The sequence below is a fragment of the Mus caroli genome, chromosome 7 (genome assembly GCF_900094665.2).
Source record: "Mus caroli chromosome 7, CAROLI_EIJ_v1.1, whole genome shotgun sequence".
Lineage (NCBI taxonomy): Eukaryota > Metazoa > Chordata > Mammalia > Rodentia > Muridae > Mus > Mus caroli.
Genome location: NC_034576.1, coordinates 145,882,914 through 145,907,703, shown reverse-complemented (window position 1 = coordinate 145,907,703; position 24,790 = coordinate 145,882,914). Strand labels below are relative to the sequence as shown.

Below are 24,790 nucleotides of genomic sequence, written 5' to 3'. Positions count from 1 at the left end.
CGGCTGTCCAGCACCTACTAACAATGTGGGAATCAGCTGGGGCTCTGCCCACACTCACACCGGTATTCCTAGGGTAGAAGGTTCTGCTGGGAAAGCCTCTATACCCTTCTGTGTCCTACCTGATTCCAGCGGCTGGAGGAGGCAGGCTAAACTTCCTGCTTGGGTGGCTCTTGGGAACTCTACAGGAAGGACCCTTACACACACACACACACTCACACACACCAAAGAACCTCATGCTGAGGGTCTCGGCTGGAGACCCCTAAGATCAGCCTCTATATATGGGTGGTATAAAATTAGAAAAGTGTCTTCTAAATACAAGAGGATTGAGGAGTCTAGAAAGTTCTTGGAGAGTGGTAAAGGGTGGTAGACACATAGGAGGTCTTGGTTATCAGGATAGTCAGTTTAAAAAGTATTATTATTTCTATTTGTGTGTGTGTGTGTGTGATGTCACATGGGTGTAGGTGCCAGCAGATGCTAAAAGAGGTTGTCAGATCACCTGGAGCTGGAGTTACAGGTGGCTGTGAACAGCCTGACCTGGGTGCTGAGAATGGACCCGTGATCTTGTGGAAGATTAGCATATGCTCTTAACCTGACTCATCTCTCCAGCCCCAGGAGTCAGAGTCTCAGCCAAGGCATCCTGAAAGAAGTGTAGTGGGACTCATGGATGGTGACCAAGGGGTCCCCTTGAGCCCCTGTGTAGGACAAGGCCAGTGGGGTTTGGTTTTGGAGGAGGGGGTTCTTCTTATGTTCTGGAAGGGGAAGGGCACCGCACCCAGGTATGCTTCTCAAATAGAAGACCCCTCCCAAGATTAGCGCTGCTTACCGCCACCCCCCCCTCCTTTGGCTATTTGTGGGGCGGTGTCCCCAGCCCTGGCGCGCAGGTGCCACCGACTTGTCTATACTTAAGGATTCCTGTGCCCCCCAGCGTGCACCGGGGAGGAGGCTCAGGCTCCGGGCAAGGACTGGGTCCCCAGCGCGCCTCCCCAGCAGCCGATCCGCCCTAGGTCCACCCGGGGTTTTGCGTCTGCCGCGCTCTCCTCCCTCCTCCGCCCTCCGCTCCCTCGCTCCGCCTCGCCTGGATCAGCCCTCTGGTATTTCCTGCTGCTCAGCGACAGCTGAGCCCCTCGCGGGCCCAGGCGGCCCGGCCCGGCCCCAGCACTGAGTGCAACCAGCACGGTAGGAGCTCCGCTGCTGGGAGGACCGGGAAGGATGGGGCTGGTGGAAGGCCGGGAAAGGCCAGGAGGGGATTCAGTAGGCCTGAGAGGCTTCAGGGCCACAGAGCCGGCGTGGGGGTCGGGGAGCCCTCAGGGGCTGGTCTGGGGGAGCCCCTGCATAGATCCAAACAGCAGCTTGTATGGGAAAACAGCGCCTGGCTGGGGAGTCCGAATGCGTGGAGACTTCTGGGTGGCGGGTGGGGCCCGCGTGTGGGTGCGGCATGTCCAGCCCCGCTCCCACTTGGTGAGGCTAAAAGGAGTCAGGACTAGGTGAATGGGTGGGAGGGTCTGGCAGCCTCCGACCCTGGGTGTGGAGGGGTCTGTACCCCAGCCCAGCAATAGCAGGGAAGAGGTGTCTAAAAGGTCCTGTAAGATCTTGGGTCTGAGATGGCAGTTCCTTGGCTTGATTCTCAGGATGGTTCGTCAGGGTCCGCAGAGCAAGTGACTGCTGACCTATCTTGCCCTTGGACTCTGTCCACCCATGGCCTCTCATAGGACTGAGCCCCTAGAGTAAGGGAGGGAGCTTGGCATTGTCCAGATGACTTGAGCTGCACTTGCGGATTTCTACGACTGGGGTGGGTAGGACTTGAGCCCCTCCCAGCCACAGGTCCAGCTGGCTTTGCCTCCCACTTCAGATATCCTGGCTTTTTAGGTCCAAGTCCCTGATCCCAGTTGTGAGTGGCTCCTGGGGTTGTGGGTAGACACCCCCAATCAGGGCCAAGGGGGGCTTTTTCACCCCTCACCCACCCTGAGCCAGGCTGGGCTTGGCTTACTAGAACCACTGATTTGAATTTCTTGTCTTTTGCTCTCTGTTCCTCCCTGGGACTTGTCACCCACTTGTCTGTACTTAAAGGTTCCTATATGTATCCACCTTTGGCTCCAGCCTCAGCTACACACCTCTGTCTGGTCATAGGAGCAGAAGTGGTGGTGTCAGGGCCTGGAGAAGTGGGAAAGACCCTTGGATGGGGTGGATATTGCACTTTTGAGTTTGTTTTCCATGTCCCCATCATCCGTCTGCCTGTCCATCTGTTTGTCCGTCCGTCTGTCTGTCTGTCTGTCTGTCATTTCCCCCTCTCCCTTGTGATAACAGCCAAGTGGCTGACTTTCCTTACTACATTTTTGCCCCAATATCTTTGCTCAAGCAGCAGCATAGATGGAGGGGGTGCTTGCTGAGATTTTGAACTTGGTGGGGTTCCAGAGGAGCGCAGAGAGCTTTGCAGGTGTCAGACAAATCAGGGTGATCTGGGTGGCAAGTGGTGACATCTGGCTGTCCCTTTTCAGGCTCCTGACTGCAGATCTATTGTCTGCCTGCACGTGTATGGGGCAGCGGAGTGGAGCCTTTTAACAAACACAAGGCCTGGGTGCCAAGGAACCAAGTGTTTGCCTCTGTCTGGTTTGCCTCGCCAGGTGGTGTTTAGAGAAGGGTGAAGCATCTGGGTGAGGCTATTCCCCCACAGAGCTGTGCCTTGTCTCAGGGAGATGGCTGTGCTGAGGCCCAACCTGAGCAGCAGCAAATCCTGGATGTCAGAGGGGTTCTCCTGACCAGCCAAGGGGTGTGAGTCCTTCCAAGCCTGGCTCTGGGCTCTTTGCCAATGCCTAAGGCGTCTCTTCCCCCACACCCTGATTGTGTCTGCCATGCTGAAGATATCCAGGGTCAGTTTCCCTTGTCACCCAGGCTTCTTCCAAGAAGCACTCTCAGCTACAGTAGAGATCCGGCATGTCACAAGGGGGTGGGGGAGAGACAGAAATGGCACGTGCTGGGGAGTATTGTGTCTAGAATTATGTATTGTGTCTGTACTGGGGCCTTGAGCCATCTGTGGTTCAGCCAGCCACATGCAAGTAGACACACGCCACTCCTGGCACACCGGTACTGAGCTTGCTCAAGGTAGTAGGGGTGTGTCCCACCTTCATCCCCATTTATTGTTCAAGAAAAGGGTGGGTCAGAGCGTGGGGCTGCTTCTTGGAAACATGTGGGTTTGGGAGCTTGAATTCTGACTCTGAGATACAAATGACCTCAAGCATGAGGGACTACTGAGTTCAGATGCCTCCCTGGAGGCACTGCAGGCTGTTTGCAGGGCTGGCTATGCAGCCCAGGTGAGCATCTTCAGTGTTGGGTGGGGCAGGGCAGTGAAGCTGGCCTTTCCACAGGCTGCCCACTAAAAGCCATACTGCCTGTCCTGGGATGATGTCCTGTTGCTATTGAAGGCTGCCCTGTAGGAAAACTACTGTTCTCTGTGAATCCTCATGTGACTTACTGAGCCTTAGCTCAAAGATAAAGAATTCACAACCTGCCCAGATCCCTAAGGGTTTACTGACCACTCATTAGAGAAATATGCATAGATAGGGAATTTTGCACTGGGGTCAAGGACAAGGCCTTGGATTTGGGATCCTATTGGGAATGTCTTTGCATTGCAATTTCCAAGAGTGGGCTCAGGAGCATGCACACGTGGGAAGCGGGTTGCCTTGTTCTGGCGTCTCAGCTGAGGGGACTGGCACCAGTCATGGCATCAGGAAAAGGCTTGGGATGCCATTAGGGCAAAACAGAGACTCCAGCTTGGAGTTCTTTGTCCACAGATCTAGCTGGGGAATCTTCATACCTCATAAAGAAGGAAGGATACGAGGCAGATGTGCAGAGGACTGGCCCACAGTGGGATCCTTATGAGGATGATGACAGGCCTGTGGGATGGGAGGAACCTAAAAACCATTGAGAAAAGTTGGGGAGCCACCTAGTCAGACCCCTAGGCTCACCCTGGTCAATGTAGCCTTACTAAGGTTATCCAGGTCATTGAGACATAAGAGAAAGCCTTTATAGGTCAAGGCAGGAGCCTGGCTGACCAGTGTAGATTGACCAGTATGGAAGAACCTAGAATATACAATGGCCTTTGATCAAGGCTCAGAGTCACTCAGGCTCTAAGCTCAAGCTTCACAGGACTTTCCCAGCTCCCCACCTGCCCAGCTCCTGCATAGGGCATCAGTGTTCCCCACCTCACTAGCCCTCCCTTCCTATCACACCTATCTAGTCCTCCAGCCAGCAGTGAGCAGCCTCTACACACCTGGGCTTAGGGACAGAGCACTTATTCCAAGTCTGTGATGCTCTGGCTTCTATTCCCAGCACAGCCAAGGTGCAAAGGAGTGTGTGTGTGTGTGTGTGTGTGTGTGTGTGTGTGTGTGTGTGTAGCCTGACCTTTCACAGCTCTTCTATTCACCATGGGTCTCTGGGTTAGCTCATGGTCACAAGGGAGCTACACCTGGCTTCTGCTTTCACCTCGCCCCATTCCTCACTCCCAGGGACTCATACGCATGCCTGGTTTTCTTACCCCAAGGCCTTGCACTGACTGCAATCTCTGTGGTCAGCTTTCCCAGATCTGATCATGGCTGACCCAGGTTCCACCAAAGGTGTCACTCCTCCCCAGACACCCTCTGTCCCTGTCCTAAAGTGACTGTTTTAAGTTCAGTAGCTCTCATGTTTCCTTCTTAACATCATGTAACTATATCTGAAGTTATCTTGATTTATTTAATTTGATGTCTAAATATTCAGAGAACAGTTGGGCCAGAGGCAGCCTGCGAGAGGGTACTCTCACCTAGCATCTTGTCTGTTCTCTGAATGTGAGCTCTAGGCTCAATGCCCAGGGCCGGGCACACAGTCAGCCTTCAGTTCCTGTGTGAGATTAGAAAGGAAATCCCCAGAAAGTGGCAGGTCTGAAACCAACTGCCCACCTTGCCTTCCCTCCCCTGCCTTCCCAGCATCAGGAGGTAGGAGACCTACTGTGGCATTGTGTGTGACTCTTGCTTCTCAGCCTTCAGCCTCTGAATTAGGAATGACTCCTGCAGATCAGCCTTGGCGCAGAAGACCCCTGTATCCTTATGTGGTATGTGCAGGTGGCTGTTGGCCCTTGCTCAAAGTCAGACAGAAAAAAAGAGTTAACTCACCAGGGCTCATAACTTAAGTAGAGACCTAAGAGATCTCCTACTCACAGGATGCTGGCCTGGTGTGGAGTTACCTTCCCTGGACAAAGGCCTGGGGAGTTTGGAAACCTGTAAAGTCACAGAACCATCTCTCCAGGGGTTGGTGGGCACACGGAGTGCCTGCATAGGGAGAAGCCAGGCCTCCAGGAACAATGCAGAGAATGTTTGTTGGCCTATACCTTTTCCTTTCTGCTGAGGGACAGGTTCTCACACCCAACCTGGGAGAACGTGAACAGGAATATAGCAGTGGCACACGGGCAGGCATGCCCAGGGCAGGTGGGTGGGGATCCTGCACATTCTCTGGGTGAGTGCAGTATAGAGAGTTCAGGTCCCTTAGAGAGGATCAGGCCTGGGAAGTGGTCTCCACTCATAGGCTGAGGTGGCTCCTGTCTGAACTCTGCCTCTGCCTTTCTTTTTTTCAGACTAGGAGGGAAGCCACCTCCCTCCATTGATCATAGCCAGTGCTGCTTTCCTAAGTACAGAGGTAGAGGAGCCTGGGGCTGATTAGTAGGCACAGGGCAGGTGGAAGAAGGCAGGCCAGGTTTCTGGTTTACAGGACAAACTTTGTGCTCAGCTGTATTCGTTCAGGGGGTCAGCCTGTGGGGTAGGAACTGGAATAGTGCTTGTCTTCTTTGTTCTGGAAGGGTGAGCCAGGACAGGGAGGGGCTGCTAAGCTCTGAACCACTCTTGGTCCCTCCAATCAGCCACAATCCCAAATGCTCAAACCACTCAGACCAGTCAGATCCCTGGTACCATACCTGGCTTCTGAGACTCGCAGGGGCCTTGGCGAAATAAGTGGATGGAAAGCCCTGGCCATGGAAACCTTACAGAAATGTTGTATCCCAAGTGTTCTGCCATGATGGTTCTTTGTCTTCAAGTTACCTGTCATTGTGTGTATCACTGGACTCAAGTGAAGTCCCCAGTATTGGGTGACATCGGCCATTATATACTGAGTGTATTTTATATTCCTTAAAATCCCAGTCAAAGGTGTCTACTCTCCAGCCATCATCTCCCTTGGCACTCCCACCTGCTGTCACCACGGGCCTTCTGCGGGTGGAATCCCAAGTGGACCCTGCTTCTACTCAGGACCTGCCCATCCCTACCTTTACAGCTCCTTCTCTGCTTATGACCTTAGCCTCAGTCCCAGCTGTCCTAAGCTGTCTGTGTGGGTGGTGGACACCCAACCTGTGAAAGGCAGTGATTCCGTGGGACCTCAGTGTCAGGAGCATGCCTGCTGCCACCTACAGAACTGGGGTCCCACAACTCGGAATCTTCACGTGGAGCAGGTCCAGAGAGACCCTCTGATCCAAGACCTCGAGAACTGTGGAGTCTCCTATCTCTGACCCCCATTCGCCTACCAATCATCGCTTGGCTTAGGAACCAGATCTTTCATTAGCCAGGCCTGGGTACCAGGACTAGTATTCAGTCTCCAAGATGACTGAATGGCAGGGGTGGTAGCAATTCCCAGGCCATTCTGGCCTCTGGAGCATGCCTGTCCCCTGGGAAGACTTGGCTGTGGGAAGGGCGTGGCAGCTCTGAGTCCTTTGATGCTACCCTCTTGTTCCAGAGTTCCACATGCCCAATCCTGAGCCTTCTTTCTCCAGCCCTTTCCAGGCTTCTCTGGGTAAATTTGGGCTGCTGATGCCCCAGCTCTCATTTTAATAGGAGTGCAAGGTTTCCTCCACCCAGCATCAAGTTCTCTATCCTTAAGGCTCCTTTACCTGACTCTGTCCTCTAACCAGCAGATCCAGGGACTCCTGTAAGTACATGATGTTCAGGCAAGAACTTCTCCAAGCAGAGGTTCTCCACAGAGCAACACACACACACACACACACACACACACACACACACATTCTCTCACACACACTACAATGCTCCTTAAACCATTTTCTATCATTAGAGTCACATCATGTTTTTTGCATAAAAAGTTTCTGTTTATTCTAAAGAGTTTGAAAGCTGCTCCTTACCCCTCCCTCCCACCGGCTCTCACACACTGGCACAGACAGATGCATTCAGTGTCACTCAGCACTCATGTCTAGCCTGCAGCCTTGTGTGGCTTCCCCATGGCTGATGTACCTGCTACTGGTGACAAAGCCCACTTTCCCATGGCCCCACCCTACTGTCCTGCAGTCCCTGGACCAGGACAGAAGCAGCTCTGAAAAGCAGGTACCAGCATGAGCAACAAACCTTTACCTGATGCCCTGTGGCATCCTTTGACCTCTGTGGGCAGAGGGACAGAGCAGCCAGCTTTGAAGGGAGCCCTCACCCACTGAGGCGCTATGCTGGGTTTCCACTTTGGGCCTGGCACCTGCAGGAAAGCGTGGGCTCCAGCTGCTGAGAGGCCTAGATTCTGCCTCTGAATAGCAACAGAATGACAAGTCCCTGGAAAGCAGGTCCCCAAAGGGCAGGCGAGGCTGCTAGGAAGAGGAGGGCATTTGGCTACATATTGATAGGGAGTTTGGGATGTAAAGAGGCTGTTGGCTTTGACCCAGAAATTCAACCCCAGAATGTTAACCCAAGGGTGAGGCTGCTCAGGGCAGGGCTTGCTTGCTGGTCTCAACTCAGTGACCACTGCTAGCTATTGCCGATGGCCAAGCAGGTAAGCTGTTGTAGAGGGTCCTGGGGGAAAGGGGATAGAGGACTGATGTTTGACACCTGAGGGACAGATTGGCGTGCACAGCTTGGGTGGACTTGTCCAGGCTCTGTGAATCTAGGTGGTCAGACACACATCCTTGCTGCCCTTTCTTCTCAGTGAGCTCTTTCCCAATACAAGTCTTTCCCGATGGCGTCCACCATAACCAGTGCCTACCTTCCCAGGAGAAATTGAACTGGGCAGCCTGGACCACTTTTCCTGTAGTCTCAACTGAAGGTAGAGGATCGAGGTCTCTGGTGGCCAGGAGCACAGCCATCCTCACCCCTACTTCCTTCAGTATGACTCAGGGCAGCTAGTGCTGGTGGCCATGTGGCTATCTTACCAGCCTGAGTATGGGCCTGGCTCTGTGGACCTGCCCCGAACATGGCCCTGGCTTAGCTAGGCCTCTTGCTGCCTGCATCCCTCTGTCTTCTCAGATGTCCTGCCCTGGATGAAAAGCTTGTCCCTGTCTCTGTCTGGGACATTGACCCAGTGTCCCCAACATGTGTGTAGTACATGCAAGATGTTTGGGATGGGTTCAGCACCCAATACCTGGCTCATATCACCCATATCTTCTGGCACCCACATCAGTAGATGTTAGCCTGTTTCTTCAGGGCACCTACATTAGTGGAGGCTAGCCTGTTTCTTCAGGGTGGCCCATCATTAGTCTAACTCAATATTCTGTATCTTTCTTTCTTTTTTATTTTTTTTTTAATTTTTTTTTAAATTTTTTGAGACAGAGTCTCATTACTACATGTCCTGGCTGGTCTGGAACTCCCATCTAGACCAGGCTGGTCCTGAAGTCTCAGAGCACTGCCTGCCTCAGCCATTTGGTTTCTAGGATTCAAGATGTGTAGCACTACACCCAGCCCTTTCCTTCCTTAAAAAAAAAAAAAGGAAAAAACAAACAAACTTTTGTGGGGCTATAGTGTCTGAGGACAGCTTGTGGGAGATGGTGAGGTGGTTCTTTCCTTCTACCATATAAATTCCAGGGATTTAATTCAGGTCACAAGGCTTGCTGGCAAGTGTCTTTTTTTTTTTAAAACCAAGTGGGCCATCTCATAGGCCTCCCTTATCCCTCTTTTGGATGTTTAACCTGTGGCTGGTGCACCTCATTAGGCTGAGGATTGTAATGAATATAGCCCAAGACAAAAGCATAAATTTTATTAAAATATTGTGTTTTATTAAAATATTGCAGGGCATGAGTCTGGCTTTTGTTATTGTTGTTGTTTGTGATACTGGACTGAACCTCTGAACCTGTAAGCCAGCCCCAATTAAATGTTTTTATAAGACTTGCATTGGTCACAGTGCCTGTTCACAGCAGTAAAACCCTAACTAAGACAATGTCCTATCCTATTGTCAAAGGTTGTGTCAAAAGGTTAGACACAACTGCTCTGTGGGCTAGAATCTCCCTGCTGCCTTACTGGTCCCAACTTCCTTCTATCCAAGCTTAGTGGAGCCCACTCTTCTCTCTAGCCAGCAAGTGTCCCACGGTTGCTGTGTGACATGTCTGTGCCATTTAGGTGTCTTGCTGAGCACCAAGGCATATAGACTCTGGATCATTAGCCATGAGGCTCCCACCCCCAGTGACGCCGAATGTCCAGACCTCAGTTTCTCTTGTTCATCTGTGAAATGGGTTGTCCTGTTGCCAGGCTGGTAGGGATGCTGAGAAGATTCGACAAGAGCATGAACTAGATCTACTGTGAGTGCAGGGTCCAGCCAGGACACGGTTTTGTTTAGAGATGACACGGGATCTCAAAATGGGGAGAAGCCCTTCCTTTCATTAATAAAAAACGTCGATTAATAATTAAGCATTGTGAAAGCTTTAAACTCAGAAACCATATAAACCAAGCGAAGCCATGCTGGCCTCAAGAGTCAGAGTGTGCCAGCTTTATCGAGGCATCCATGTTTGTCTGTATTTGTTTCAGGTTGGTTCTGAGAGGTCAGTCATACTGCTGAGGGAGGAAGAAAGGTCCCCGTGCAGTCCCTCCACTGCAGCACCTTCCCCAGGGACTGCAGCTCCAGGTTGTCCTTGTAGCCATTCCCAGGCCTTCTCTGAGTGCCTTTACTGTTGGAGGATGGGCTGTCATGAGTGGACACTGTTCTCGGGCTCCAGTTATGGATGGTCCCGTCTCAATCTGGTGTTGTTTTGTTTGTCTTGTTTTTTGGAGACAGCGTCTCACTCTGGAGCCCAGGCTGGCTTGGAACTCACTGCAATCCTCCTGCCTCAGCTTCCAGAGTGCTGAGGTTTCATTCTGCTCACCCCTTCCTTCTGCTTGTGTCTCAGATGCTGTAGAAAGTGGTGCCCAGCCTGGGCAGCTGGCCTCTGCTCTGTGGTTACAGAGCCTCCTGTTTTTCTTGCTTTGTGTGGAAATGTCTAGTTTACTTCCATTCTCTCTGGCTGGAGTACTATGTCCAGGTATCTTTCAGTGCATCTGTAAAGATCTTCTAAGGGATGGGTAGCTAAGGGGTGTCCATCATCATTGAATTTGGATGTAATCACATTCCAACTGGAGTGCATTCCTGACTCTCCTGGCCTTGGGGGCTCTATCTACCACATGCATTCATCTATTGCTGGAGAAGACTCCAATTCCTCTAATCCATTTAGAGGGAAGATATTATAGGGAGTATGGTTTCCCCCACCCCCAGCTTGCATAATAAAGGCTTGTTCCCACAGATGCTTGCCAGGCCTTCTAGCATTTCTAATTGGCCAATACAGTTTGTTAATTAAAAACCAAAAAATTGGCCTGACCTTCCCTGAGGCCCTGAGAATCCAGAAGGGTGGAGTCTGGCTGATGGACTGCAGGGTCTGCATGGAGCCAGTGCTAGCACAAGGCCCACTGTTGCCTATGGTGCCAAATGGCCTTGCACGTGGGTCTGTGATGTGATCATAGCCTTCTGTACCCATAAACATATATCAACTTTGTCAGCATTGAGCTGTTCAAACTGTGGCTGTTTTCTGTCAGCCCAGAAAGCTCAGCGGGTCGTAGGTCAAGCTTTAACTGAGCATGGCAATCCCAGCACTAACTATTTAGAACTCACACTGAAAGAGCAAGCAGGAAGTCTGTTGGACAGGTTGTCCTGTATACAGAGCCAGCAAACCTCCACAGTCATGTCCTGCCACTCACTGGTCATTTCTACCTTAGGGCTGCCTGCTTCCTGTCAATCATAGATTCCCAGGCCAGAATCCATAAGCTGGGGAGCAATTAGTGCTGTGTCTTTCCTGAGTGTTTTCTGCCTTCACTGTGTGAGGAGATCACACACCCCTAAGGCCCACCCTCCTGCCTTTCACTGGCAATGAAGGTCTGGGGTCTTCCCTGGGTCTTCTATGCTTCCCTTATCAGGCACTGTCTATAGACCCTGGTAGAGAGCCCTCAGCACCCTTGGGCATTTCAAGCTCCCTCGGTCCCTGGCACTCCTGCAGACGCTGTATCTGGAAAAGGGGGAAGACACCCCAGGGCTCCCTGCTGCCAGAGCCTGTGCCCTCAGCAGCTCAGCTGAGAGCCCTAATGCAGTGTAAGGGGAAAGCTGGAAGCTCCTCCCAGGCAGCCTTGGTGGACAACAGCCCATCCCTTGTGGCCTGGACACGTGGATCACTCGGGAATTTTTCCCAACTTGGGTCTGTGTCACCCGGCAGCCCGAGCTTTCCATTGGTGTAAACTGCAGTTTAAATGAACAACCGCACATAAATAACCCCCCTCACCCTGTGCGTTATTTTTAACCTGCGTCTGTTTTCCCATTTATTTGCAAACCTCGCCTATTTGGGGAACAAGCTGTGTATGTCCGGCAGGCACCTATGCCCACTGACGGCGGTCAGTCATCGTCCCTGGGGCCTCATCCCACTGAGGATGCTGGTGTTTGTCATCAGCCATAGTGGGCCTTAGGAGCTTCTGCAGGCCACTGGCGCTTTTGCCCAGATCACACTGCTAATCTTCCTGGGATCCAAGCTTTGAACTCTGTTCTATGCTCAGTGGAAATAGATAGATATAAAGGCACCAAGGACTTACCTCCTTGAAACCTTAGGTGCCATAAGAAATAACCCTCTTCCTCCAGGTATGGTGCCTTTGATCCTAGCACTAAAGAAGCAAAGGCAGGTAGATGAATTTAAGGTCAGCTTAGTCTACATATCCAGTTCTAAGCCAGCCAGGGCTAGCTGCATAATGCCTCAGAAAGAAAAAAAAGTAACCTACTTCCTGTGACTAAGTTCATTTTGTAGACCATTTGGCCCTTTTTAAAAAATTATTTTCTTATTTTTTTTTTCTTGAGATAGGGTCCCAGGTAGCCCAGATTGGTCTCAAGTTTACTACATAGCTAAAGATGGCCGTTAACTGAATTCTGGGATTGCAGATAGGTGCCACTTCACTTGGGTTATGAGGTGCTAGTGGTGGAACCCAGGGCTTCATGCACTCTGGATGAGTACTCTACCAGCAGCCACATCCTGAGCCCTGAAGGCCTTTTAATGACTAACCTCTGCTCATGCCCTCTTTACAGATGGGGACACTGAGGTTCAGAGGTAACAAGATCTTCCCCAAGTCACCACTGAATACAAGGCTAGAGCTAGAACCGGCACACAAAGTGATACTTGTGCCATAAACCCAAGGTGTAGAGAAATGGCGAGGTGTTCTAGGATTGAGCCTCTGCTGCTGCTGGGCTCCAAATTCCTTAAACTTCCTGTGGGAGGGGCTATGTTCACTGCTGCCTGGAACAACAGATAAGTGGTTGTGTTAGAAATGTGAGTAAGACCTGTTTGGAGGCTCTAGCAAGGGAGCCTCAGCCCAAGACCCATACTTCTCTATTCAGGAAAGGTTGTCCTTTAAGATTGAGCACTGTAGCTTCCTGAGGGACTTACTTAGAGCCATGAGGAAGGATGGGAACATTTGGAATATCTGCCTATCTGGCCAGATGAGCTGAACCCTGGCAATCCATGGAGTGACAGATGTTGGAGATCAAGAGAACTGGGTGCTCTTGCAGAAGACCTGGGTTCCGTTCCCAACACCCACTTAGTGGATCACAACCTTCCATAACTCCAGTTCCAGGGATTCTGACACCCTTTTCTGACCTCCATGGGCACTAGGCATGTATGTGGTACACAGACATACCTGCAGGCAAAACAGTCAACGCATAAAACATTTAAAAATTAAGAAACACAAGCAAGCCAATCATGTTCTAACAGGTGTCAGCAGGAAGCCTTTGGACCTCTCAGTGGGGAGCAAGACCCCAAGGCAGCCTTGGCTGCTTCCAAACCTTGTCCTTCCTAGGGTCAAGACTGAGTATCATATTCATGACCGTAATCCAGCATGAGCCACTGTGGCGAGGGACTATGGCCTCTGTTTAGCAGATGTCCTTCCTGGCATAGAACAGATTTCCCAGAACCCAGTCTAGGAGACCTTCCCTGCCTCTCTGAGAAAGAGTTCAGAGATAAGCAGTATGGAGATAGAGAGCCACTGTATTGAGATGGGCTGAACCGAATGAGGAGCCTTGGAGCAGTGTGACTGAGCACTATGTGTTAACCTGAGAGGAGCATGGGTTACTACTGAGTCCTGGTCAAGGTGGCCTAATGACTAAGGTCTCACTGTCTAGCCCAGGCAAGCCTCACACACAGGATCCTCCTGCCTCTGCTTTCCAAGTACAAGTATGTGCCCTTGTGTCTGGCTAGTATCTGCTATGCCACATGGCTAACTAAAATCACATTCAGGAACAGAATGCCTGCCTATACTGTAGCCACTGACTACTTTACTGTCTGGTTTTGGTTTGTCATTTTTGAGAGTTGGTGTTTGTTGGTCAGGGTCATTGTCTCTAACAGATAGACGGGGGAAGCAGATTTGGAGGTCTAAGAGCCAGACCCTTTTTCCTTGAAAGCATCAAGAGACCAAAAGAGCATCAAGACACTCTCATGCTTCTCTAACTGGTCTGGGCGAGACCACCCAAGCTGCCAGTTTCATCAGGAAGCACAGGTGACAGGGAGCAAAACAGGGGCTTCAGGGGCAGGTTCTGAGTGTGAGGCTTTCCCCAGGAGCAGGCAGGGGGCCCACGAGCTGATCTGACCCTGGGCCCTACACATGGGGACTGGAAGAAAACAAATTGCATCCCAACTGCTAGGCACTCAGCCATCCAGTCGCCATGCTGCCTGGGACCCATCCTCACTTTCGGGCATGGGATGGCACCTGCAGCATCAGTAGCTCTCTGCAGAGCTTGCTTTCCCTCCTGGGTTCTGCCAGACAGGTGTGCAGCAGTGGATTAAAGAGGAGCAGGAGAATCAGGATCATACTGGGTAGGGAGTCAGGATGAGAACTCACCTCCAAGCCCCTGTTCTTTGTGTGGAGAGGGCCAAGGCTGTTTGGGGGCCCATGAGATGGGGCACGCCATGCAGCTGGGTTTAGATGCAGCAGCAGGTCACCTTGAACAGCGACTTTCTAAGGCCTTTGGGTTGCTGAGAGCAGAGGTTTCTAATGTCACATACCTGGGTGGGGACCACCCACTCCCTTCAGGTCCCCCTACCTGGTATGTTACCATCTTGGGCCACCACCACAGAGGACAGGACAACAGAATTCCTTCTGTGTAGTCTTTCCTCAGGCTGGAGATGAGGGCAGGCTGCTTCTGTGGACCACCAGGAAGTGATCTTTCTACTGCCTTGGAGACCTGAGCTTGCTCATCCCTCCTGGCCCACTCTTGTGTGTTAATGTTAAGCACATGTTGCATGTGCTCTGGGTGCCTGGATCACTCCTGGCCCCCTCTTGAGATCTGGAATACTTAGTCTAGCCCTCTGCCCCAGAGGACAACCTGAAGAAGCCATTGCGTCAGCATGTTTACTTGGGGACGGAAAAACAGTCTTCGAAAAGCCCTTGTCCAAACAAGGAAACCCAAACTGCACTGTCTGCTCCCTGGGGACCCAGGACTCTACTCCTGAGACCAGGTCTTTACTGGCTTTCTGTCCGGGGAGGCTGCCTCAATTGCCTCTCACAGCCCTGCAGAGCCCCCTGCCCTGATGACAGCAGCAGAGCCCTCTAACAGGGGACTGCCACCCTGAGAAAAAAAGCAGAAGCTTGTGGCTCAGGTGCTTGGACACCTCTGACCTGATGCACATACATAGGCTTATGTGTCCCTGTGTGTGTGTGTGTGTGTGTGTGTGTGTGTGTGTGTGTGTGTGTGTGTGTAGTCATGACACGGGGAGAGCGGGTGCAAGAGAGGAAGCAGGAAACAAGGACCTTGTACTACCATACAGAGCTAAACAGTAATGACCATAGCTGCCCATTAGGCTTCCAGTTGCCTGGCACCAAACCATCTCTTGATAGTCATTGGGAGACAGATTGTTTGATGATCAAGAGGCAGCTAGAGCAGGCACAAGAGACTATCTATCCTGGAGTATACCCTTAGTCTAGGGTGGGGCCTCCAGAACCAGAGAAAGGCCACAGCTTTTACCCCTTTATGTTTATACACAATGGGCATCCTGGCAGCGCCTACTACTTGTGATCTTAGAAACAAACGAGGGCCTATGAGCCTAGGTTAGCCATGCACCCTTAGTGAATGAGACCTATGCTGCTGCTACTTTGGCTGTGCCTGCTGTGCCTGCTGAGGCTGCTGCGGCTGCTGTGGCTGCTGCAGTGGCTGCTGTGGCTGCAGGGGCCGCTTGCTACTTGTTCTCTTGGCTGGTCCCAATTCCTGAAAAGCCTACATCTGAGGGATTGTGAAGGCTGGTGTAGTGGACCTTTTGGTAGTATCATTTCAGGGTAGACATGCAAAGACAGACCTTGAGCGTAGGTGCCCTGAGACCGTGACTCTACTACATTCAGGCCTCAGGAGCCTTTAGCAGGACATGGCCCAGGCCTGGCCAGGGTAAGGTGAAGTTGGCATAATAGTGGAAGCAAAGAAAATGGGGTCCTTGACAATAAGAACCCAGACTGTGTCTCCTCCTGCACCCTCTGGCCATGGGCTCTGTTTACCCTGTTTTTCCACAGTTCCTGTACTCCTCCCTCCGCCTTACTGAACCTGATGCTGATCCTACAAAGTAGTTTTCCAGGCTTAGCTTCTAGCTGGGCTCCTTTCAGCCAGTGTTCTCCTCCAAGGGTGGGTGCTGATGAGCTGACCCCGAGGCTTCCAACATGCCCCAGATGTTCCTTATACGGTGTTAGGTAATACCCCCGAATATACCCAAGCCCTCATCCCTGGGGCCTGTGAAGGTGCTCTCACTTGGGAGGCCTTTCCATGTGACAATGAGGGTCTTAGTAAGAGATCTGCCATGGAGAACCAATGAGTCATATAGAAGATGCAGCCACAAGCCAGGAGATGCCTGGGGTGCCCAGAAGGCACAGAAGCAAGGCAGGTCCCCCTCTCGGAGTCCTTGGGGGCATTGTGACTCAGCTGGCACCTTGATTTTGGACTTGGGGCCTCTACACTCATGAGCAAATAAACCTTTAAGCCATTGTGTGTGCTTCTTTGTCAAAGCTATGCTGGGGAAGAATGCATCTCCTCTTGGGGGAAGCTGATGTCAAAGGCCAAGGAAGCCCCCACCCCCAGCTATTTATTTCCATCAGTAGGAGGCTGCATGCAGTGTGCCTGGAAGGCTTCAGTTCCTGAGGAGGAGATCCCCAAAGACGAGAGAAAAGCAGGGGTAGTGGGCTGTTAGCATCAGACTTCATGTGCAAGTGGAGGTGGGGGCTTGAGCGGGTGCACGCGCTCTCTGCATCTCCCCGATGCGTGCCCCTTCTCTCTCTCTTCACCTGTCGCCTGCTGCTCACGGGGCCTGTGGCTGTGCTTCTGGTTTAGAACTTGTCATTTCAGAGTGTGACCAGCATGTCAGTGTACAGATCCAAATTTAGGCCTGGGGACATTAAGGACAAGCCAAGCTTTCTCACCTCTCCTCTAGAACTGTTTCTTAGCCCTGATGGCTCTGGGGACTTAGGACCAACCAGGGGGAGAGGTCTCTGGACCCATCTGTATCTCAGTACTAGTGAACTGGCCAAGCAGCCATAGCAGGAGACTGAGTGTCCCTTGTGGTTTCCTACGGTCCCTGGGATGGGTGGTGGGATGGCCAGTGGTGTGTCCTTGTGATGAGGAGGGAGTAATCTTCGCTTTGATCCATCAAATGGGATGGGTGTAATGGGAGTAGGGGAGGAGCTTTTCAGAAGGGGTTGCCTTAAGATTTCTGGTGGGTTCTGACAAGGAGGAAGAGCTGCTACATAGTGGTCTCTGAGACCCCCGCCAGGGAGCACACCAACTCCTCCATGGAGATAGTCCAGAGTGGGCAGGTTCTCTGGTCAATCCACTCTTCCACCTGAAAAGCTACACACCCACCTGTGGGCCTTTAGTGCCAGGGAACGGGTTCAGGGGCCGTGAAGAGAGAAACCGGAAGCAAGGCCCACAAACACTACTCCTGCCTTGGTAGGGTGTGGTGGAGAAGTGGCACCTGATAGTGCTGGGCCCCACCCACTTGTCAGGACTGCCTGTAGCTCTCGCTGTGGCTCTCACCTGACTGACAGAACCAGTTTCTCCACAAAGCACAGGGAAGGGCCAGCCAAGGTAGTAATAACCCACAGCATAAGGTATGGTGGCGAGAATTGTCACAGCTACTTATCCACAAGCCCCCCCCCCCCACACACACACAGGTGTAGTCACCCTCCTGTACTCACAAGCCCACGAGGCTGCCAGTTAGTAACTGGGACAATGAGATCTGCTGAGGTCTGAGGCCACAGCCTCCTGAGACCCTGGCCTTGGGTGAGTACAGGAGGTAGGGCTGGCAGGGCAGGCTGCTCCCAGCTTGGAATCAAACTAGGAATCAATTGGCTTCTTTTTTCCCCCGTGTTTCAGTTTCCCTGTGCCTCTTGTTTCACCATTTGTAAAATGGAAAGGAGCTAACAGCCTAGGGTGAAGCCTGGGGGAGGGATGTAGGTGGGGTACCCTAAGCAGTGAATGGGAAGGGGTCCTGGGTTTTTGGAGGGGGCAGAGCAAGGCAAGGAGAGCAGTGTGTCCCCAGGTGTCTGCATCCAAAGTTCTTCTCTTGGGCTGTCCTGGTTTGGTGTTCCTCACAGACACTGGCAGTCACTGTAGATAGAGCATGGCAGAGTCCAGTAAGGCCTGGCCTGCCCTGACCAGCCACATGATCCAGTGTGATTCAATGGTGGCTTGTGCCTCAGATGCCACATCTGTTGAGTGAGAGAAATTAGAAGAGAGTGCTAGAAGCCTTTGGACCTCTTTCTCTGGCCCCCCGATTTTATGTGTTGTACACATATGAGCATATATGATCTTTCATATGTGTGGGTACATGTGAATATGTACACGTGTGCACGTACATGTGGAAATTTGAGGCTGGTGTCAGGAATCATCCTTGGCTGCTCTTCTACCTGTTTTTTGAGGGAGGGTCTCAATCAAACCCAGAGTTCCTGAGTATGGCTAGTCTCCAGCTTTCCGTGCGATTCCCCTGCCTCTGCCTTCTGAGGCTGGGATTACAGGTGGGTACCACACCCATCTGGCTTTTACATAGGTTTCTGGGGGACTCAAACTCTAGTCCTTATGTTTGCATGGTGAATACTCTAACTCCTGAGCCATCTATAAATCTTCAGGGTCTTTGTTACCTCAAGCACCCAGGATCCTGCTGGCCCTAGGCAGTGGGGAGGCCGAGAAAAGGAGGAGGGCCTGCTGCCAGCCTGGCATCTGCCATATTCAGCAAGCAGGGGCAGGAACGCAGGGTGGCTCCCGAGAGAGCTGTTGATGAGACTAAACTTGCCAAACCTAGATACCCAGAAACAGCTTGGCCTCACAGGCAGCTCACTTTCAAAGGCGTCACACTCTCCCCTTGCCAACCAAGCTGCGGTGAAGCTCCCTGGTCCTGTGTCCACTGGTAAGAATGATGGGGCCCTTTGGGAAGGCTCTCATGGTATGGACAGCAGAGGGGGCTGTGTGGTTGACCACCCCACAAACTAGGGCAGAAGGACATGTGGGGGTCTGAAGCTTTGCATGGAGGAAGCCAGGATCTGACAACCCCCAGGTGAGAGAGCCCAGGTTGGGAGTGGCTTCTCAGGTACAGAGTCACACTTCAGCCAGGGACCAGGGGGCTCAGTTCACCACCCCAGCAAGTGAGGAAGCCATTGCTCATTTCATCGGAGGGAGGAACTCCTCCATCTCCAGATCTAGAACCTTGTTTTTTCCTGAAGAGGAGGAAGTCTTGGGGATGTGGAGGGAATAGTTTGTCCCAAACTAGGACCAGGCCAACAAGTAGTTAGGGAGTTCTTGAAGCCAGGTGGACACAAAGAGGGGAGCTGCGTGGCCAAACCCCAGAGGTGTGTGTCTTTGTCCTTGGGAGTTCCCCTAATGCCTTTGGATAGTTGGTTATTAGTTTTAAGTTCCACTGCAGCCCAGATACACAACTCAACCCTCTTAAGCCAGGATGCCTCTTGGCACCAGAGGACAAGGGAGGGTAGGAGGTAACCTTGGGATACCCTGTAGTATATGGTGCAAGCCTTCCTACCCTGATCCAGAGCTGGGCCTGGCCCAAGACTAGAACTTAATATTTAGTGTCCACTAGTCCTGTCCCCCAAGTTCCACTAGGGCCTGAGTGGGCACATCTGATGTGGGTGTTATGTAGTGTTTGACATTGGGCTAGTCTTCCCCACAACACTTCTGGGCTCCCACATCTGTGTCCCTTGTCACTCAGCAGGTAGGGTTGAAGTGACTGTGGGGTGTCTGTCTCCAGTAGTTACTTGATCTGGGGTCTCCTGGCAGGGACTACATGCCAAGGTCAGTACAATATGGACCTGCCACAGGATCAGCTGCAGCCACGTATGGAGGGGTAGAGAGACGCTCACCTCGCCATCCTCTCTGACATCAGGCCGGTCTGGCTTTGTTGCATCTCACCTGTGTGGTAGCTCCTGGCCATGTGGGTTAGCTCCTGGCCATGAGGGGTAGTCAGACAGCCTTAGATCATGTGGTGGGGCTGGTATGGTGCAGGCAGCAGAGGTTCCTCTGGTAACCTCTTTGGTCTCAGACACCAGATTCACACAGCTAGCCAGCCAACCTACCATCTTAGAGAACGTAGGTTGCTGGGTCTTTAGGGCCCATCCTTCTTTCTGATTGAGAGGTAGAAGCCACATCTAGAGTCCAGAAAGACCCACCGTATCCAGGAAATGTGAGCCTCTCCGGAGCAGAAGTCCCCAATGGGACTGCACAAGACTCTCAGAACCAGCAATGGTAGTCACTGCCCTTTGGACATCGGGTCCCTGGTGCTATTAGGGAGGAAGCAAGAGAGACTATGGCTACCTTGTCTCCTCCAGTCTTCTTGGGGTCTATCTAAGTAGTACAACCTACATGGGGAAAGTGAGGGGCTAGACCAGGCAAGCAGGTAACTCCAGGGAGTACCTAGCTTCCCTGCTGGGTGACCCAATGGCAGCTTCTTGTCTCTCAATCAGTCCCCACCTAGGGTAGGAGTGACCTGCAGAGCCATCCCACTGGGGGAGGCATGCTGAGTATTAGAGTGGGAGAGCTAAACTTGGGGTGTCTCTGCAACACCAGCCCCCCCCGTGGAGCCCCTCAGGCATGCCCATTTAGTAGAGCACTGGCCTTGACTGCAGTGGCGCTTTCCCCAGAAACATGTCTGGTTGTCCCTGGGAAGCCAGGTCTTCTTCCGCATGGCAAGAATGGGCTGAAAGTGGGACAGAGTTCTTGACCCCTGGTAGGCCCCTTTTCCTGGCTGCACTAGCCCCTGTCCTTCCTCTAATCCTCCATTGTGCCCCATGCCAGCTTATGTAACCACCAAGAACATTGTCCTGATTGCAGTTTGTATCCAAAATCAAAGACTCCTCTCAGTTGGAGGGGGGCAGAAGAGACTGGGCAGGCCATGGTGTGGACAGGGCTTTTTGGTGATAGCTGCTGTCATTCTATAGAGTTTGCCAGTTCTCCAGAGGATCTGCAGAAAAGCTGGGCTTGCAGGCCACGTTCCTTCATTTCTGATCTGGTTTCAAGGGTTTGCACCCCAACAGCTTTTAATGAACTCAGACAAAAAACATCAGCACATACATAGAGAGGGAGGCCTCTATCAACGATAGAAACTCCCAGCAGCTAGAGCCTCACCTCTCTCCAGGGACCCTGGCCTGTCTGCCCCCAGCAGGTCCTCATGGCCTGTGAGTGAGGGAGCTACCCAGAGACCACAGTGCCAGCCATGGGCGCCCTTGGCTGCTGAAGGTACCTCATGGCCCCACTCTGCAAAATGAGTGTGGCCTCGGGGCTGGACTTCTCATGGTCCCCAGTCCTCTGCAGGATGACAGAATGGACTCAGGTCAGAGCTGCCCCATCTGCTTGAGTGCATGCAGGTAGAATGGGAAGGGAGTATGGGAATGGACAGCTTCATCGATTCCTTCTCTGAGGCTCAGACAAGCCTGGGCCCAGATTTCAGATATCTGCCTCTTTCTGTGTGGCCTTGACCTTTCTCCACAAAGATTCCATTGTTTTGGCCAAAGGTGGGCGTTTGTCAGCAATGGAGGGAATTGTGCATCGATGGTCAGATTCTTGTTTGGAAGCTAGCCGGAGGGCAGTGAGCTAGCTCTTACTTGGAGGGATGACCCAGCTGAAAGGGGTATTCTCCTTGGGGATTAAGTGGCTCAGATGGAGGAGTACACTCATTAAGAGGATAACTTAGGTGACAGTGTCTCCACTCTGTGTGAGGTGGCCCAGCTGGCAGGGGTCCTTGCCCATTTTCCAGACCTTTGTCCACAGGGACATGGGATTAATGGATCAGAGACAGTGCTGGCTCTGCCTTGTCTGCTCTGGGAGGCAACATCACCCCTGGTACCACATCAGGCTTCTATGCCTGATGGGAACCTGAGTCTGAGGAGCCTATCTGGCCCCATGTGGAAGGCAGGGCCAAGGTAGGAGTTGGAACTGCCTTCTCCTCTTGCTCTTACCCTGACACCTTCCTGTGTCCTAGGTGGCCTGTGATACTCAGCTGGGCAGTAAAGAGCAGAATTCCTGAGGAAAGGGACGAGGAGGTGCCCGAGGTCAAGGAAAGATGGCCGCACAGTGGGCGTCATAAATCTTCTGGCCAAGCCCCTGCTTCTCCCGGGCTCAGACACATGGATGTACCTTGCCATGGGGTAGCAGCACAGTGGAAGCTACAGATACTGTCACAACAGCAAGGATCCCAAAAGCCCAGGCCCATGAGCCTGGGGTTCAGATAGGGAAGGATCCAGAGAGGGTCTGGAAGGGGGTGTCAGGGTCTCAGGAGGGCGGGTCTATCCCTGTTGGAAGGGGGGAGTACTGCTTTATCAGGAAAAACAAGATGGGTCACTTCCCACAGCCTCAGGGATGGGTCTGGCCACCTGCTAGAGACCTTCAGGAACCTTCCTTAAAGAAGCAATTCCTGCTTTTTCTGATACCCCTTTCCATCCATGAGCTAGTCCTCTGCATTATTACATGGCCATGGGCATACCCAGTTCATGGAGTGCAAAAGGGTTAAGTAGTCAAATCAGCACATGATGTGTGCCTCATACAAGCCTAATATGGCATGGCACAGATTCCCATAGGAACTGTAGGAGAACACAGGTACCAGACAGTGGCCTGAGGAAGTGTTCTGTGGAAGAGCTGATTCTCTAAGGATGGAGAAGAGTCCCACAGAGGGTCCTGTGGAGGCAGAGGCACACTTCAGCTACCTAGGTAGAGAGAATGGGCATAGGCCAACTGGGGTGGGTATGGTGACACACCTCTTTCTCTTAGCCTGCAAGCCCCACGCTCACCCCCATTTCCATGGGCTCGGCCAGTGAACAGGCCCTGCCTGGGCCTCAGGGTATCCACACTGTCTCTGACTTGACACTCAGCTTTCATTCTCTGTGGATCAGGAGTTCAGCCACATGCCCCCTACTTCTCCCACCACACCTCAGGGTTCCAGGTACACCCAGTCCATCCTCCATTCGGAACATTGTTCTTCTAAGAGTCACGTATCTCCATTCTGAAGCCAAATTCAAAATATCCCTTTCTGATGTGTGTATGTCCCTGTCTTCGGTGGACTCTGACAGAGCAAAGACAGAAGGGTAGCTGGACAGCCAGGTCAGGTGGCCATGTGAGTATGGCCCGCCAAAGCCACTCTGCCAGCACCAGCAGGAGGAAGAGAGGTGGCTGCTTCCCCTGCAGCCTGTGTAGGCTAAGGAGCAGGTCTGGCTGACCCTGAACAGGAAGGACATCTATTGTAGGCAGAGTCTACCCCAAACTGGGTTAAAGCTTTTATTCCCAAAGCAGAAGTGGGTTCCACACTTGTCTGCCAGATAGGCCTTCCAGTAACAGTTTATTGCATAATGAAGGTTTATGGCCTTAACTCTGGAGGTGACTGGCTTAGACTGTTCAAGGAGAAGTCCTGCTCTTGACCTGTTGGGTTTTCCTTGTGTTCCTGGCTTACAGTCTTCTTCTCAGGCCTGGGTCACAACTGGGAGACGCTGGCCATATATGCCTAACACCCATTCCCTAGCCACTTCCCTGTCCTCTGTGCTTGGCCTTCTGTGTGATCCCATCTTGGGGGATCAGTGTCTCTAGGCTAGGTCCCTCCTGGGCATAAGTGGGCACCGCTCTAGACTTCCACCCCATAACCCCATGGACATATGGGTATGTTGTATGCTTGCCTTGGACTCCTTCCTCTTAGATCCCACAGGACTCTCCCTACCCATGGCCCCATGCATGTGCAGGTCTGTTGTGTGCTTGCCCTGGGCAATGACTTTGATGGTTACTATGGACAGCAAGATGGCCTTGGTCACCTCTCTGTACCTCTTCTCAAAGCTGAGCCCAGTGTCAGAGATTTTCTGGTCAGAGAACCCAGCCTTACTCTAGCACTTTCAGCCAGCGTCATCCATAGCTCCACACTCCTAGGTCCCCATCCAGGAGCTTCCTCACTTGTTGCTACCCTGGGTGGTGGGATCAGGTTGTGGAAAAGAGAACCAGAGAGAATGTGCAATTGAGCACAAGGTATGCATGTGTGCATATGCATGAGTGTCTGCATGCATAGGGAAGCCAGAAGTCAAACTTATTCAGTTCTCAGGAACCATCACCTTAATTTTGAGTCAGGGGCTCTCCTTAGCTTAGGGCCTTCTAGATTTGGCTAGATGGCTGGCCAGCAAGCCCCAGAGATCCACTGTCTTCTCAGCATTGGGATTATAGGCTATAAGGATTGAGCTCAGGCCCTCATGCTTACACAGCAAACATTTTACCAAATGAGCCATCTCTCCTGCCCCAAGAGTTTTAACAAAGAACTGCCAGGGAGGGTTTCTAGGAGCCTCCAGTGCTATGCAGAGAATGTGCAGAGTTGCAGCCAAAGAGTGGTCACCCAGAGGACACTTCTGAGTGGAATGTGACAAAACCCAGCCTGTGCAATAGGGGTGGGGATGCAGGACAAGAGCAGAGCAGAGCAGAGCCATACAGAGGTCCTTCAGCAAGTTTGGGTTCAGCATTTGCCAGGACTGTGAGGAAGCCCACTGTGGCTGGCTGGAGCCCAGTAGGTGAAAGAGCCAGTGGCACAGGGTGGGCAGAGCTCAGGACTAGAAGATGCATCACCTGGGCTTTGAGATGCATCTCCACCACACCTAGTGTGTGACAGTGGCATCTCTAAAGGGCACGGTGGGGCACAAAGAAGGACGGTGGAGTTAGGGTTTCAGGATAGCTCTGCAGGGCAGATTGAGAGAATCTGCTGGGCCACCAGCTGGTAGCTGTACTTGTGTATACCTGAATTGCATTAGGGCTGGAGGTTGGGGTATCTGTCCATGCTGGCCCTTCCCACCTCATGTGTCTGAGTATGGGTGAATGAGAAGGAAGTGGGAACCAGGCTGGTCAGCTGAGTGACTGACTGGAAAGATTTAGGGAGAGAAGAGAGATGAGAGGGTGGATGAATGGATACGTGGATGGATACATGGATGGATAGATAGATAGATAGATAGATAGATAGATAGATAGACAGATGGGTGGACAGATAGATAGGTAGGTGGATGGGTAGATGGATGGATGAATGAATGGATGG

General features: G+C 52.1%; 1 protein-coding gene across 2 annotated transcripts in view; it reads left to right on the top strand.

The window, feature by feature from the left end:
- The first annotated feature begins 1,085 nt into the window (after positions 1-1,085).
- Positions 1,086-24,790, top strand: part of Osbpl5 (oxysterol binding protein like 5) — a 53,474-nt gene continuing 29,769 nt past the window's right edge. Inside the window, exon 1 of one of the 2 annotated variants that reach the window (XM_021166956.2) lies at positions 1,086-1,176. The gene's annotated coding sequence lies outside the window, so the exon portion shown is untranslated. The remainder of the gene's footprint in view (positions 1,177-24,790) is intronic. The other variant, XM_029480059.1, reaches the window with a different exon arrangement.